General features: G+C 41.0%; 1 pseudogene; it reads left to right on the forward strand.

Moving 5' to 3' along the window:
* Nucleotides 1-402: 402 nt before the first annotated feature.
* On the forward strand, nt 403-915 carry LOC148015124 (NADP-dependent glyceraldehyde-3-phosphate dehydrogenase pseudogene; annotated as a pseudogene).
* The last annotated feature ends 14,215 nt before the right edge of the window (nt 916-15,130 follow it).

The following is a 15,130-nucleotide window of genomic DNA, read 5'->3' on the forward strand; positions in this document are numbered from 1 at the left end:
AGAGGTACTGTCTCATGGACAGCATTGATTGCAAGTTATGGAAAATGTGGCTTATTTGAAAAAGCATGGGAAATGTTCAATCAGGTATGGGTAAGGTATATAGTCTTGTGGAATGCAATGATCTCAGGATATGCTAGGTATGGGCTTGTTGTTGAAGCTTTGAACTGTTTTGAACAAATGCCAATGGAGAGAGTGTATCCAAATGTAGTTACATGGAATACTCTGATATTGGGCTCCACTGTGCAAGAGGAAAGTGAGGGAGCCTTCTTGCTTTATGCCCAGATGATGTGTCAAGGGAATATGCCAGATAGTGCTACCTTTTTGAATGTTTTGAGAACCTATCATAGCAAGTCAGCACTTGAAACATGAAAAAGACTCTACACCCAATTAAATCATGTTGATATGTTTGATGCCGACCTTGATCTTGCAACAGCAAATATCGTAAAGGGTGGTTTCTCATACAGTGGCTAGCGCTGTACTGCTATGAAAGTTGTTTTGGTTATGGAACTAGTACCAGATGTGCTAGTTCAGAAGATAGTTTCAAAGATCAGTAAGCTAACTATCGGTGCACCACAAGAAGACTCAGACATAACTGCGGTTGTCAGTGAGTCATCTGCAAAGTACATAGAGGGTTTGGTTTTGGATGCCAAGGAAAAAGGTGCTACATTCTGCCGAGAGTACAAAAGAGATGGAAACATGATATGGCCTTTGGTTATTCATAAAGTTTGCCCTGACATGAGGATTGCGTGGGAAGAACCTTTTGGGCCTATACTTCCAGTCATTAGAATCAGCAATGTGGAGGAAGGAATCCACCACTGTAATGCAAACAATTTTCCTTTGCAGGGTTGTGTTTTCACAAGAGATATTAACAAAGAAATCACGATTAGCGACACAACAGAGACCAGAATAGTTTAGATCAATTCTGCTCCTGCTCCTGGACCTGGCCACTTTCCTTTTTAGGGTTTTCGGGATAGCAGAATTGGGTCACAAGGAATTACAAATAGTAAAAACATGATGACAAAAGTGAAGAGTATAGTGATCAATTTGCCTGGTCCCTCATATACAGTGGGCTAGTTATACCATTATGGACATACCACACTGGAAAAGAGCGTGAAGAATTTGTAAAAAAGGCTCAAGAAGGAGAAATTGAGGCTAGAACACATCTTTGTGGAGCGTGCTTTTGTGTTACGAAATGCAAAGGGAAGGAGAAAATGAGCCGGCTACTTCGGAAAAAGTAGAAAGAAAGGGGACGGATGGCTATTTCTAGAGGAGGCTTTCGACCTGCTTTGGAACCTGTGGAAGGGAGCGATCAAGGGGCAGATGTTTGGGGTGTCTTGGCAGTCGTTAGAATTTTGCAAGGTACCAACGATCCATCAACCTTTGCAAGACATTACAGACACAAATAGATGCATCTGAACAGAGGTTGCTGGCAGTGATGAAGCAGAGTCTCATGAGGACACATCACCAGAAGCTAATGAGTATAAAAATCGAGAAGACAGAGAACTAGTCTGTGCAATCCAATCAGATACAAATGATATAATCATCACAGGGAGACCAGATTCCAGCAATACGAAAAGCATCAATCCAATCTCCTTCCTTATTGGAAGGGGCACAGAGGAGAAAGAATAAACAAGAAAGAAGAAGGAAGAATGAATTTTGATGGTTCAGAAATACTAGCCAATCAAAAGGATACACAGTTCGATCATCTTTCTCGACTGATTGATAGATCTCAGAGCTCTGTCTACCTGCAAAGGCCGGTACAAGGAAGCGGCTAAGCCGTGTTCAGAATTGGCAATGGATCAAGCATGGGGCAGTGCTAGATGGTGAGCCACTGCCTACAAAGGTCACCAAGGAGCTATTTGTGTAGGCCTTGGCAGAGGAGATAATTTGTGTGAGATCTGAGCTATTTGTGCAATTCGACAAGGGCCTTCCTGTACTACTCGAGGTCTAGTAGTTCCCAATGATTAGTTCCTCCAACAGACATTATAGAAAAGCACCCTTAATAAGTGATTGTGCTTTCTTGGCACGTTTTTCTTCAGACAACATCTTAAAAGATCATGTTAATGGCATGGTGCCTAGCTCTAATATATTGAGAGGCTATAGCGATTGAATTGTTCAGTTTGTTGAAGGTTTTAGGAAGGAGGCTCTTGTTTTACAACGGGCTGAATCAACAATCTCTTTGATCGACTCTCTAGATCTATGGTTAGAGACTGTACAGACTAAGCAAGACAACTGCAGTAAGCATCTTGTTTTCCACAAGCTGGATTCAAGTCATATGTACTTTCTCCCATTGCAGACATTTGGACATGAGCCAAGACACCAAATGTGAAAGAGAAAGTGCAGCTTGAGTGTGCAACCCAGGAGGGATGGATTTTGGATCCTGCTGATGTTGCATGAGCTCTGTTTTGAGCTATTTTTGAGTGGAAGAGCTTGAGTTGCTTTTTCAGAAAGTTCAGAATGTTGCTGTTGCACAGTTAACCTTTGATACAACCATTCTTGGCTGGTGGCCAGGCTTACTGAAGAATAAAAACCTTTTTGTGGAGAAGACACAGAAGGCCCTCGATCTGAAGAATTGAAATTATGGCATAGCATCAATGTCAGAGCTGTTGTTGTCATCAATCCTGGAACTACAACAAGAAAATCAGGCAGTGTTTTCACAGGTCATTGGAGTCATAATAGGTTCGCAACCTGTAATTCTATTACAGAGATCAAAAGCTTGCCTTAAGCTTTGGCTGTTGATTTGTATCATGCAATACAAGGTTCAATTGTACAGCTTAATCTGGGAACTTTAGAGAGTGGAGAACGTGTTGTGGAAGTTGCCACAGTAAGCTAATTTGGCTTTCTATTCATCTTCAGTTATTGGCAGAAATAAAAACAGAGACTTGACATCATTTTCTCATCTTGCTTATTCGCTTGTTGATTGATCTTCTATCTTGGAATTTCTCAAGGACCTCTGTGGTGGCGACTTTGCTTTCGAAAACCCTTCGACATCTTTGGTGAACTCGACGTGAAAGCGTCACATTTAAAAAAAATTCAGGATGGGAGACACTTTAGCATCAATTTCAGCCCCTTCTATGATTCATGCTTTGTCCTCTACTTCGAATCCATCATCGACTTCTGCTTCAAAGTACTTCTACGGATGATTTAAAGCATATTTTGTAGAATATGTCTATGTATATGCAACTTCAAAATCAACAGACACAATTGTATATGCACCAGCAGCAGCAGTTACATCAACAACAGTTGTGTCAGCAAAGGCAACTATATTTGGAGCAAGAGAATGCAATCAACGGACTAAGGCGATTGAAGCAGTTGAAAATGAAAAGAAGCTATTTGATGGCCATAATGTATCAGCTTATTTGAAGATGTATGAGATTAAGATGGGATTTTTTGGAGTACCGACAGGACTTATGAGTAAATATTTTCTTGGCCTTGTCACACCCGCCGTGAGGGTAAAAGTGACTGATCTTTTCCTTCAAATTTCTCATTGGCAAGATTTTAAGAAGGCCCTGAAAGAGGATTATTTTCTTGAGGACTTTGGGATGGCTACTCGGCAGTCATTCCGAGAGTGGGTCTACATGCCAAGCTACAAAATTGATACGAGAATTTGAAGAGAGGTATAGTCAACTTGATGCCATTGAACAAAGAGCATTGGATATTGAGAAAGTTGAGCTTTTCTTGCAAGCTGTAAATCCTGCTCTTCAGGAAGAATTAGGAGAGCTTCTTCAGGATCCCACGAAGCCTATGGCTCTTAAAACAGATTGGCAAGATGCCTAGGATGCGGTCTTGACTTTGACCAAGAGACAGATATGGAAGACCCGCCTACAGAATGGATCTATGGCATCGACGCCATCTTCTGATCCTATGTCTGCTTCTACCCCTGTTATTTCTTCTCTTCCTCAGCCAGTTACTTGGCCTATGCCAATGCCTACTGTTTCTAATCCTCCTGTTCCAAGACTGATGCCGGCTCCTTTTGCTCCAAAATCATCCACTCCTTCGGTTCCTTCCTCTCTTGATGACATAATCAAATGCATAATGGATTTGACACTGGAGTCAGTTAAAGCAGAATTGGTGGGGAAATTAAAAGAGCAGTTTGCCTCGACTACGCCTACTATTTCTTCTAGTGCTCCTAGTGCACCTAGGAGTGCTCCTAGTGTACCTAGGAGAGATCAAAGATGTATTTGGTGTGATATTATGGACCATCAGCATTGCAGGGATTGTGAATCTTTTCAAGATGCAAGGAGGAAGAATTTGGTATTCTGGGGACAAGATGGCAAGATCTAGTTGACTGAAATAGGAGCTCCGCTTGTTGCTACCAATTCTGGGAAAGGCGGAATGAAGAAATTAGTAGATGATATGGCTACACGTACTTCTTATGTGGCAGCTAGAGGAGATGCTTTTGCATATGGAGTCAAGATTGAGAAAGGTTCAGAGAATTAGTCAGCATTATGGACCTATGCTATAGAGACGGCAAACAAGGGGAAAATTCAGCAGACTATTTTAACTAGTGCAGGTTCTAGCATCAGATCTGAGACAGGTTGGGATTCGCCTGTTGACAAGTACACTATTTATGCCTACTGGGCTAAGTCTTAGGGAGCAGATGTACTTGTTGAGGAGAAGCATAAGAGAGATGAAGAGAATCCAAATGCAGCTAAAAATACTAGAGGGGGTGAGTTTGTTACTCCACCTACTGCAGGGCCGTCTTTGAGACCAGGGCCAGAACGACAAATGGAGGATGCTCAGAAGAAAGAAAAGAGGCACGAAACTAGACAGAGAAAGCAGCTAGGATTTAGATTAATGTCCGATATTGAGACATCTACGGACATGAAGAAAATATTTAATGATAAGATACTTGGTGGTGAGGTGACTTTTACTATTTCTAAGGTTTGGGGCATTTTGAAAAGAGAGTTTCAAGATCAGTTCCAAGAAGTCCTGAAGAGGAAAAGACATACGTTGTCTACTACTGATACACAAGGAGTTTTGATTGGGGAGTTGGATGAGGATGAGAATGAGGTTATGGTCGAGAATGCTTCTGTTTTTTCGTAGACAAAGAAGAGAGTTCACCCTATGCATTATGCTGAAACTGATGAGCCTATCTTGGTACAGTGCCGTCACTTTTCACGGAGTCATTGGGCTAGGGCAACTATAGAAACAATGGTAAAAATTGGAGAGAAATAGGTGCCTTATGTTGCTTTGGTGGATCATGGTTCAGAGATTAATCTCATAGTTTGTAGATTTTAGGAAAGTAATAGATGGCCTATGGATGCAGAGCATGGGTGGCGTATGAGAGTCGCCAATAATACTACAAGTGATTTGTATGCTGCCTGTCCCAGTGTCAGGATTTCTATTAGAGATGTAGAGGAGGATTTCCATTTCTTTGTGCAAGATTCATGCTCTTACCCCATAATCCTAGGATAGCCATTCATCATAGAGATGTGCATGGAGACGAAAGTAATGGATGATGGATCTGCTTATGCATGGATTTGCAGTAAAGATGGTATGAGAGCAGTCCAGTTTATGACTGTGTGTGTAAATCATGCTAGAAACAGGGATACTCTTTGAGATGCGCCTTTGCCCACTGTGAGGGATTCGGGTTTTCATTAAGTACCGTTGTTCCGCAAGACGACGGTGGTACAGAGCAAAGGAGATTGGAGTTCTCGCCTCTTGGCAGTAGTGTTTTCTCCTCTAATTTTGTTGGAATTTCAGCAAATAGTTCGATGAGTTATTAGAAGATTTCTAAGTTGCCTAGAGCTGCCAGGCAGTACATATGTAGGAAGGAGAAAGATTTGAAAAATGCAGGTATTTTAGAGGGTGATGAGCTTATAGATGGGATGTCTGATAGTATGGTTTGTGCAGATACAATGACTGAGATGGAAAATATGCTGAAAGGTGATATACAGAGTTGTCTCAGTAATGTATCAGTGCAGTCCCTGGACATGTTTCATGAAATTTCAGATTTTGTGTCACAAATAGAGTCAGAGGCTGAGGTGACTCAGCAAAAAGTATTGAGAGCTGAAGAAATTCAGCAAAACAGGGTTTTCGGCTGATTATGACCAGCCTACAGAGACACAAAGGGCTGAAAACTTTCAGCCAACAGATTTTATTGTTGAAATATTTTAGCATCCAGAGTTTAGAGTTGTTTCTATGCAGTCCATAGAGTAGAGGCTGAGGATATTCAGCCCCACCAGAGGCTAGAATTGCTTATTTATAACATGATTTGAGTAGTGCAAAGAATCATAATGAAGCCAGGGTTGACACAAAATACAAGATTGTGGATAAGAAGGTGAAGCCGGTAGCTGGACCACTTCCACCTGACAGTGATCAGCAAATAGAGAGGGCTGCCAAGCAGCCAATTTTGAGGAATCCAGAGCATATAGGCTATAAATTTTCAGCAGAGACTCTTGCTGAATTAAAAATTGGAAATGGTGATTTCTTGCTACCCTCAGAGAAGCAGTGCTTTCAGGATATGCTTGAGTGACATGGAAGGGGGTTTGCTTTCTTCTCGCATGAGATTGGATGTGTGAATCTGGATATTGTTGCCCCTATGGTGATCTTTAATATTCCTCATATTCCATGGAACCTCTAGCCTATTTCAATGCCTAGGGCACACGTGCCAAAGCTATTTGACTTGTTGAATGAGAAAATCAGGATGGGAATCCTAGAGGCGTCATCTACACCATACTCAAATAGGTGGTTTACGGTTCCAAAGAAGAATGGTACTCTCCGATTTATAGAGGACATGCAGCCACTAAACAGAGTTACTATCAGGAATGTTGGTATAGGTACAGTTGTGGATGAGTTTGCAGAAGCATTTGCTAGACGTGCCATCTATTCTTTAGGTGACTTGTATTCGGGATATGATCAGTTTCAGCTGGCCTTGGAAAGCAGGAACATAACCACTATGAGAACTCCTATTGGGCTTGTCAGGATGTGTACCTTGCCTCAAGGTGCCACTAATTCTGTTGCGCATATGATGAATGCCATGTATAAGGTCCTTCGTGAGTATATACCTCAGCTTACAATGCCTTTCTTGGATGATGTGCCCATTAAGGGGTGTGTAGAAGAAGAGAAGAATGAGAGTCTAAATGAGCAGGGATGTAGATACTTTGTGGCTGATCATATTGTAGCTTGTGAAAAGTTTTTGACCAGGTTAGGAGAAGTGAACTTGATGCTATTAGGGCAAAAATCTGTTTTTGGAGTAAATGAGGTTGTCATTGTTGGACATATGTGTGGGTATTATGGTAGGAAACCTTCACCTGCGAAGGTGGATGCTATAGGAAAGATTACGGAGTATTGTTCTACCACTTCAGAGGTACGGAGATTCATTGGAGCCTATGTGTTTTACATGATTTGGATACCCCATTTTGCACAAATATCAGATTGTTTATATCAGCTGCTTTGAAAGGGGCATAAATTTTATTGGGATGAGAGCCACACTAGAGCCATGCGGAAATTGAAGAAGTTATTGCAGATTGGTCCTACTCTCAGGAAAGTGGATTATAATTGCGAAAGGCCTATTGTATTGACAGTTGACACTAGTCCAATTGACATAGGTTGGGTTGTGGGTCAAGATGATGCAGATGGAAGCAGGTACGCTATTCAGTTTGGGGCGAAAGTCCTAAATGAGAGATAGAGGAGGTATTTGCAAATCAAGAGGGAAATACTGCAAATTGTTACAGCTCTCAAATGTGACAAGGAGTACTTTATTGGAGCCCCAGTTGTGGAAGAGATAGATGATATGATAGATAACCTTGCTGATATACCAGAAATAGACAATGAAGAGATTGATCTATATGTGGATCTTGACGATAATAATCATGGGTAGTTGGCCCATCTGGAGGATTCGCAGGATCAGAGGGGGTGGATGTCATACTGCGGCGCATTCGAGGTGTGGAATTACCAAAAACTTGTGTGTGTGACATTTGTTACTTTGTACATACTTAGACGTTGTGCTTTGCTCTGCCTGAACGTTTTGCCTTCAGTAGATTCATGTTCAATTTCATAAAAGAGATAAGTGCTGTTTGGGAGTGAATCTGGTATTTGTTACAAACAATTTAGAAGGAGAATGGGCTCTGTGAGGAAGCTCTAAATTGTTGGGAAGAGATGCATTTAGGTGGACTATTATCCAATGCTGTCACATTTATTTGCATTCTAAAAACATGCACTGTTGGGGAACTCAGAAGTAAGGGCAGAGAAGTACATGCTGCAATTGCTAAAGAAGAATTTGAGAGAGAGCCTTTTCTTGGCAGCACTTTGCTTGATATGTACAACAAATTTGGCTCCGTGGTAGAAGCACAGGACATCTTTGATGAACTACCTATCAGAGGTATTGTCTCATGGACAGCATTGATTGCACATTATGGAAAATGTGGCTTATTTGAAAAAGCATGGGAAATGTTCAATCAGGTATGGGTAAGGGATATAGTCTTGTGGAATGCAATGATCTCAGGATATGCTGATTATAGGCTTGTTGTTGAAGCTTTGAACTGTTTTGAACAAATGTTGATGGAGAGAGTGTATTCAAATGTAGTAACATGGAATACTCTGATATTGGGCTCTGTTATGCAAGAGGAAAGTGAGGGAGCCTTCCTGCTTTATGCCCAGATGATGTGTCAAGGGAATATGCCAGATAGTGCTACCTTTCTGAATGTTTTGAGAACCTGTCATAGCAAGTCAGCACTTGAAACATGAAAAAGACTCTACACCCAACTAAATCATGTTGATATGTTTGATGCCGACCTTGATCTTGCAACAACAAATATTGTAAAGGGTGGTTTCTCATACAGTGCCTAGCGCTGTACTGCTATGAAAGTTGTTTTGGTTATGGAACTAGTAGCAGATGTGCTAGTTCAGAAGATAGTTTCAAAGATTAGTAAGCTAACTGTTGGTGCACCAGAAGAAGACTTAGACATAACTGCGGTTGTCAGTGAGTCATCTGCAAAGTACATAGAGGGTTTGGTTTTGGATGCCACGGAAAAAGGTGCTACATTCTGGGCTAGTTATACCATTATGGACATACCACACTGGAAAAGAGCGTGAAGAATTTGTAAAAAAGGCTCAAGAAGGAGAAATTGAGGCTAGAACGCATCTTTGTGGAGCATGCTTTTGTGTTAAGGAATGCAGAGGGAATGAGAAAATTAGCCGGCTACTTCGGAAAAAGCAGAAAGAAAGGGGGCGGATGGCTATTTCCAGAGGAGGCTTTCGACCTGCTTTGGATCCTGTGGAAGGGAGTGATCAAGGGGCAAATGTTTGGGGTGTCTTGGCAACGTTAGAATTTTGCAAGATACCAACGATCCATCAACCTTTGCAAGACATTACAGACACAAATAGATGCGTCTGAACGGAGGTTGCTAGCAGTGATGAAGCAAAGTCTCATGAGGACACATCACCAGAAGCTAATGAGTATAAAAATCGAGAAGACAGAGAACTAGTCTGTGCAATCCAATCAGATATAGATGATATAATCATCACAGGGAGACCAGATTCCAGCAATACGAAAAGCATCAATCCAATCTTCTTCCTTATTGGAAGGGGCATAGAGGAGAAAGAATAAACAGGAAAGAAGAAGGAAGAAGGGATTTTGATGGTTCAGAAATACTAGCTGATCAAAAGGACACACAGTTCGATCAGCTTTCTCGAGTGATCAACTAATCTCAGAGCTCTGTCTACCTACAGAGGTCGGTACAACAAAGCGGCTAAGCCGTGTTCAGAATTGGCAATGGATCAAGCATGAGGTAGTGCTAGATGGTGAGCCAGTGCCTGTAAAGGTCATCAAGGAGCTATTTGTGCAGGTCTTGGCAGAGGAGATAATTCGCGTGAGATCTGAGGTGGGTGCTGAGCAATTCGACAAGGGCCTTCCTGTACTACTCGAGGTCCCAGTAGTTCCCAATGATTAGTTCCTCCAATAGACATCATAGAAAAGCACCCTTAATAAGTGATGGTACTTTCTTGACACGTTTTTCTTCAGACAGCATCTTCAAAGATCATGTTAATGGCATGGTGCCTGGCTTTGATATATTGAGAGGCTACGGCGATTGGATTGTTCAGGTTGTTGAAGGTTTTAGGAAGAAGGCTCTTGTTTTACAACGAGCTGAATTAGCAATCTCTTTGACCGACTCTCTAAATATATGGTTAGAGACTCTACAGACTAAGCAGGACAACTACAGTAAGCATCTTGTTTTCCACAAGCTGGATTCAAATCATCTGTACTTTCTCCCATTGCAGACATTTGCACATGAAGCCAAGACGCCAAATGTGAAAGAGAGAGTGCAGGTTGAGTGTGCAACCCAGGAGGGATGGATTTTGGATCCTTCTGATGTTGCATGAGCTCTGTTTTGAGCTCTTTTGGAGTGGAAGAGCTTGAGTTGCTTTTTCAGAAAGTTCAGAATGTTGCTGTTGCAGAGTTAACGTTTGATGCAACCATTCTTGGCTGGTTGCCAGGCTTGCTGAAGAATAAAGACATTTTTGTGGAGAAGACACGGAAGGCCCTTGGTCTAAAGAATTAAAATTATGGCACAGCATCAATGTCAGAGCTGTTGTTGTCATTAATCCTGGAAATACAACAAGAAAATCAGATAGTGTGTTCACAAGTCATTGGAGTCATAACAGGTCTGCAACCTGTAATTCTATTACAGAGATCAAAAGCTTGCCTTAAGCTTTGGTTGTTGATCTGTTTCATGCAATACAAGGCTCAATTGTACAGCTTAATCTGGGAACTTTAGAGAGTGGAGAACATGTTGTGGAAGTTGCCACTGCAAGCTAATTTGGCTTTCTATTCATCTTCAGTTATTGGCAGAAATAAAAATAGAGACTTTGACATCATTTTCTCATCTTGCTTATTTGCTTGATTGATCTTCTATCTTGGAATTTCTCAAGGACCTCTGTGGTCGTGACTTTGCTTTCGAAAACCCTTCGACAATGGATCTCCCAGATCGCTCTTTCTTCTTCTTTCAGTTCAATCTGCAATTTTTAGCATGTTTACAGCGATTGCAATGCATGCCATTTTGTCAATCTATCCTTCTTGTGAAAATCCCCTAATTCACTGAAAAGGCAACTAGCTTTTTGCATGCTATCCTGATCTAGAAGTTTTTTCTAAATTTTTTGAATTTTTACAATAAATAATATAAAAAAGACTAAAATTATCCAAAAATCTAGTATTTTCGGATAATCCATGCAACACACACTAGTACTAATGGCTCAGATCACATTGACTCTCTAGATCAACAAAGAAGTCAGATGATTATCATTAACTTGTTTCAAAATAGCATGACATGCATCATCATATTCCCTCGGAAGATGTTTCTCTATATCTTTGTCAACTTGCATCAATTCTTGCGAAACATCACCATCAAACTGTCTTTTTGGTTTCATCATATCAATGATTACATCATGAAATTCATGTTTTGCAATTCCAAGAACTTCGCCAAGTGTGAATTCCACTCTATTGCCAAGTATGCGATCTTTGAAGACTTTTTTAAGGTTTTTGGCAATCTCAAGATTCGATTGCAACCTATAACCAAGTTGCTTGCCCCTTTTCTTCCCTTCTTGTTTCTTCTCTTAAGATGCATCTTCTATAACATGCTCAGGTATGCCTTTTTTAGCCTCTTTCTACTACTCCATTTTACTTTGTGTTATGCATTTAGATGAACCTAAAGAGGAAGGACTAGTAATGTCCTCATCTTTTCTTATCTTTTCTTCCACAAGAGCTTCTTGATTATGAATCTCAACCAAATAAACATAGGCTGAAAATGAATCCACTGGTGCACTTCATCATGTTCTTCCTCGTATACTCTGACTTGCATAAGCCAATTTAGACTTTGCTATTTTTCCATTTTCCATGCAATCTAATGCTTGCATCCAAATGCAAGATTTTGCTTTAGCCATGCCTCCTTTATGAGCTTCATTGGTCCTTTTAATTCTCAACCCATATGTGGCTATATCTATGGTAACAAATGTTGTCCTTGCATCCATATCTTCCAACCTCTTCTTCATGCCACCATTTCCAAAATTGAGCTCTATTAGAAGTCCGGTTTCTATTGCATGCATTTTTCCATCTTTCCAAAAGCCTAACCCTTTTTCTCCCCCTTCACAGTAGACTATACAATCTCTCTTTTCATGTTGTAAAGTGTCACACCAAATTCATCTCTTCTTGTATCCTTCTCTATGCGACCTTTAGGCTATTGCCTGACCCTTCTCTTCTACCTTGACATTCAACTTTTTGACCTTTGCATAGATTTCTGTCAAATTCAGCCTCAAATCATGCATGCCTTTGATTAACTCATCCACAGCATCACTTTTAAGAACCTGACCAACATGTATAGCTGATTGTTCCACTATAGCTATAGGCACATTGACTGCAATTTTAGCCCCCTTTTCAGCACTAGCAAAGTGTGGTTCCTGTACCCCATCTTAATTTCATCTTCTCTCTCTTTACTTATATATGCACTGCCTTAGTTACATTGGCCCAATCTAACTTGAGTCCTGTTTCAGAAAATGCATATTCTAAACAATCAATTAGATTCTCCTACAAAATAGGATCTACAACCTTTTTAAAAAAATCAATTTTTTGACTCTCTAATGATTGCTGCTCATCGACATCCAACTACGCATATTGACTTTCAAATTCACGGAGCAAAGCTATAGCAGCCAACCCTTTATTGGTTTTTTTAAACCAATGTATAAATGTATTTTTAGTTACCAATCTTGCATCTTCAAAGAAAATCTCTTCTCTCAACGCTTTCTTGAAAGCTGCCCAATCAACATCTCTTGTATGTAACTCATCAATTCGATCATGCAATGTATACATGGCCAAACGGGAGAAACACCTACTTCATGCATACTATGGTACCCCATGAAACAACATCTTTTCTTCATACAATCGGATGAAGGCTAAAACATTTTGACCTTTAAACTGCTTCAATTCTTGTCCCATTACTTGCAATGCATTCACAGCTAAGAAATCAATTCTTTCTGCTTCTTGCCGAGTTTGCATCTGTTGTTGTAACAACAACTATTGCTATTGTTGTTGCTATAATAAACAAATAATCTATTGTAAAGCATCACCACCACTTGATCCAGTAGAATTCCCTATCTTTACACACCTCTGCTGCTAACTTTAACGTCGAGTTCACCACTATCAAAGTGTTTGGGTTCGAAAGTCTACCATGCGGGTAAGATGAAGGGAGATTTAACGAGAGGAGTAGACGGAAAAGAAGGGGTTCAAAGAAATAGAAGACGTAGAAGACTACTCACAGAAATAAATAGAAGATGTAGAAGAATACTCATAGAGGTGAAGCCTGTCAATTTATTTCTGCATTATGAGAAGATAAATCTCTTATAGATAAAAACGTGCATAAAATAACACCTTCCTCTATGCTACTCAGATCTCCAATCTGATGCTTCCATTGGCTCTGAAAGTGGGTTAAAATATCAGTACACATGGCTAGAATTCTAGCTAGAATTTTGCTAGATCACTCCTTCTTCATCTCCCACTTTGGAGCGTTGTTCACTGCTTGAAAAGAGTAATCGTGCGTTTTCCGATTTTAGCAATCCTTCTTTTTACATTAAATCCTCTCAAATTGGCTGAAAGCTACATGCATTCTTTTACATGTCATTCTAATCTTGAAGTTGTCTATAGTTTTATGGATTTTTACAAGAGATAATTTCTATAGTATCTAAAATTGGCTAAACTTATCAAATAATCTAATATTTTTGGACCATCCACACTATGAGCATTGACATTAATGACTAATATAGCATTGACTCTCTAGATCAATAAGAAAGACACACTCTAGAGCTTTTTACACGGTGTGCCCATAGTGGCAAGATGGCGTGTGATTGGTGGACATGTTCACCATCGAGATCTGCAGTCAACGCACCTTGTCCATCATGCCATTCATGCTACAGACCCATGTGTTGAACTAATTAATCACTTGGGATGATGCCTTCACAACACCTCCACATGCCGCGACCAACTCTCGTATCATTGCCGGTGTAGGGGAGCTTCAAGCTCTACCCCGAGACCTACGGACCACTTATTGCTCAAGTGTTTCAAACCGAGCAGCCATGGCTACCTCTCACATAGCCGACGCGCAATGCTTACCTTACGGGTGTAGTGTGCTTACCTTGATACTCGATCGAGTACCCTCCTCTCTCTTGCACACTGATAGCTCCATGATCCTTGAAGCAAGCTCAAGCAACCTCAATCCCTCTTCCATGAGCTTCATCCTTCATAGCCACATGCGAGACAAGAGAAGAGATGAGAGGAGGAGAAGATGAAGAGAGAAGATGGAGAGCTTCTTCTCCAAGATCCCTCACTCTCACACAATCACTCCCTCACTCCCTCACACTCTTTCAATCCCTCTCTCAAGCACAAGCAAGAAGGCAAGAAACAAGAGAAAAAGAAGAAGAAGCTTTTGCCACACACAAGAATGAGCTTCTCATTCACTTTTCAACTTTATATACATGCCCTAATTTCCATGGGCGGTCATCCCCTTTTTTTACATGGCTGGCCATTAGCCTAGGCCCCTTTTCTCATTGTCCTTCTATCTTCCTAGCTTCCTTTCCACCGCCTGTCTACATTTACAAATTGCACGGGTGAGAGCCCGATGCTCTTTTACAAGATTTCAGGGTGCCCTTTTTATTTTAAAATGTGAATTTCCCCTTTTGCATTTGCCTTGGACTTTTAAGGTTGCCCTTGCGCTTTTGGTGTTTTTTCCTCTTCTTTCTTCAGTCGGGCTACCTTTTTTTCCACCTTTGCCCTGCATCTTTTCCACTTTCTTTTGCTTTCTTCGTGGTGGGGTTAACATTACCCCCCTCTTAGACGAGTGCCAGTCCCATGGCACTGTGGTGGAAAGTAGTGGGATAGATGATGTTATTGCTAGGTGTAACTGGTAGGTAGATGACACTGAGACTTGTGAATGAGAGGTGATGGAGTTTGATGACGATGATCAGGAGAGATTCCGGCGTGCTTTAGGCTTCCTGACGATTCTCGGCATCTTTCTCACTGTTCTGGCGCCCCTATGGAGCCGATCGTCTTTTTAGTAGCCGAACGCTTGAAACAATAAGCAATCCCTTAGGAGGATGGTATTGGAGGGATTTATTCAGGAGAAACCCCCCGAACGCTGTTTGC

This window comes from Lygodium microphyllum, chromosome 24 (genome assembly GCF_053477565.2).
Source record: "Lygodium microphyllum isolate KBCC chromosome 24, Lygodium_microphyllum_v1.1.10, whole genome shotgun sequence".
NCBI classification, from domain to species: domain Eukaryota; kingdom Viridiplantae; phylum Streptophyta; class Polypodiopsida; order Schizaeales; family Lygodiaceae; genus Lygodium; species Lygodium microphyllum.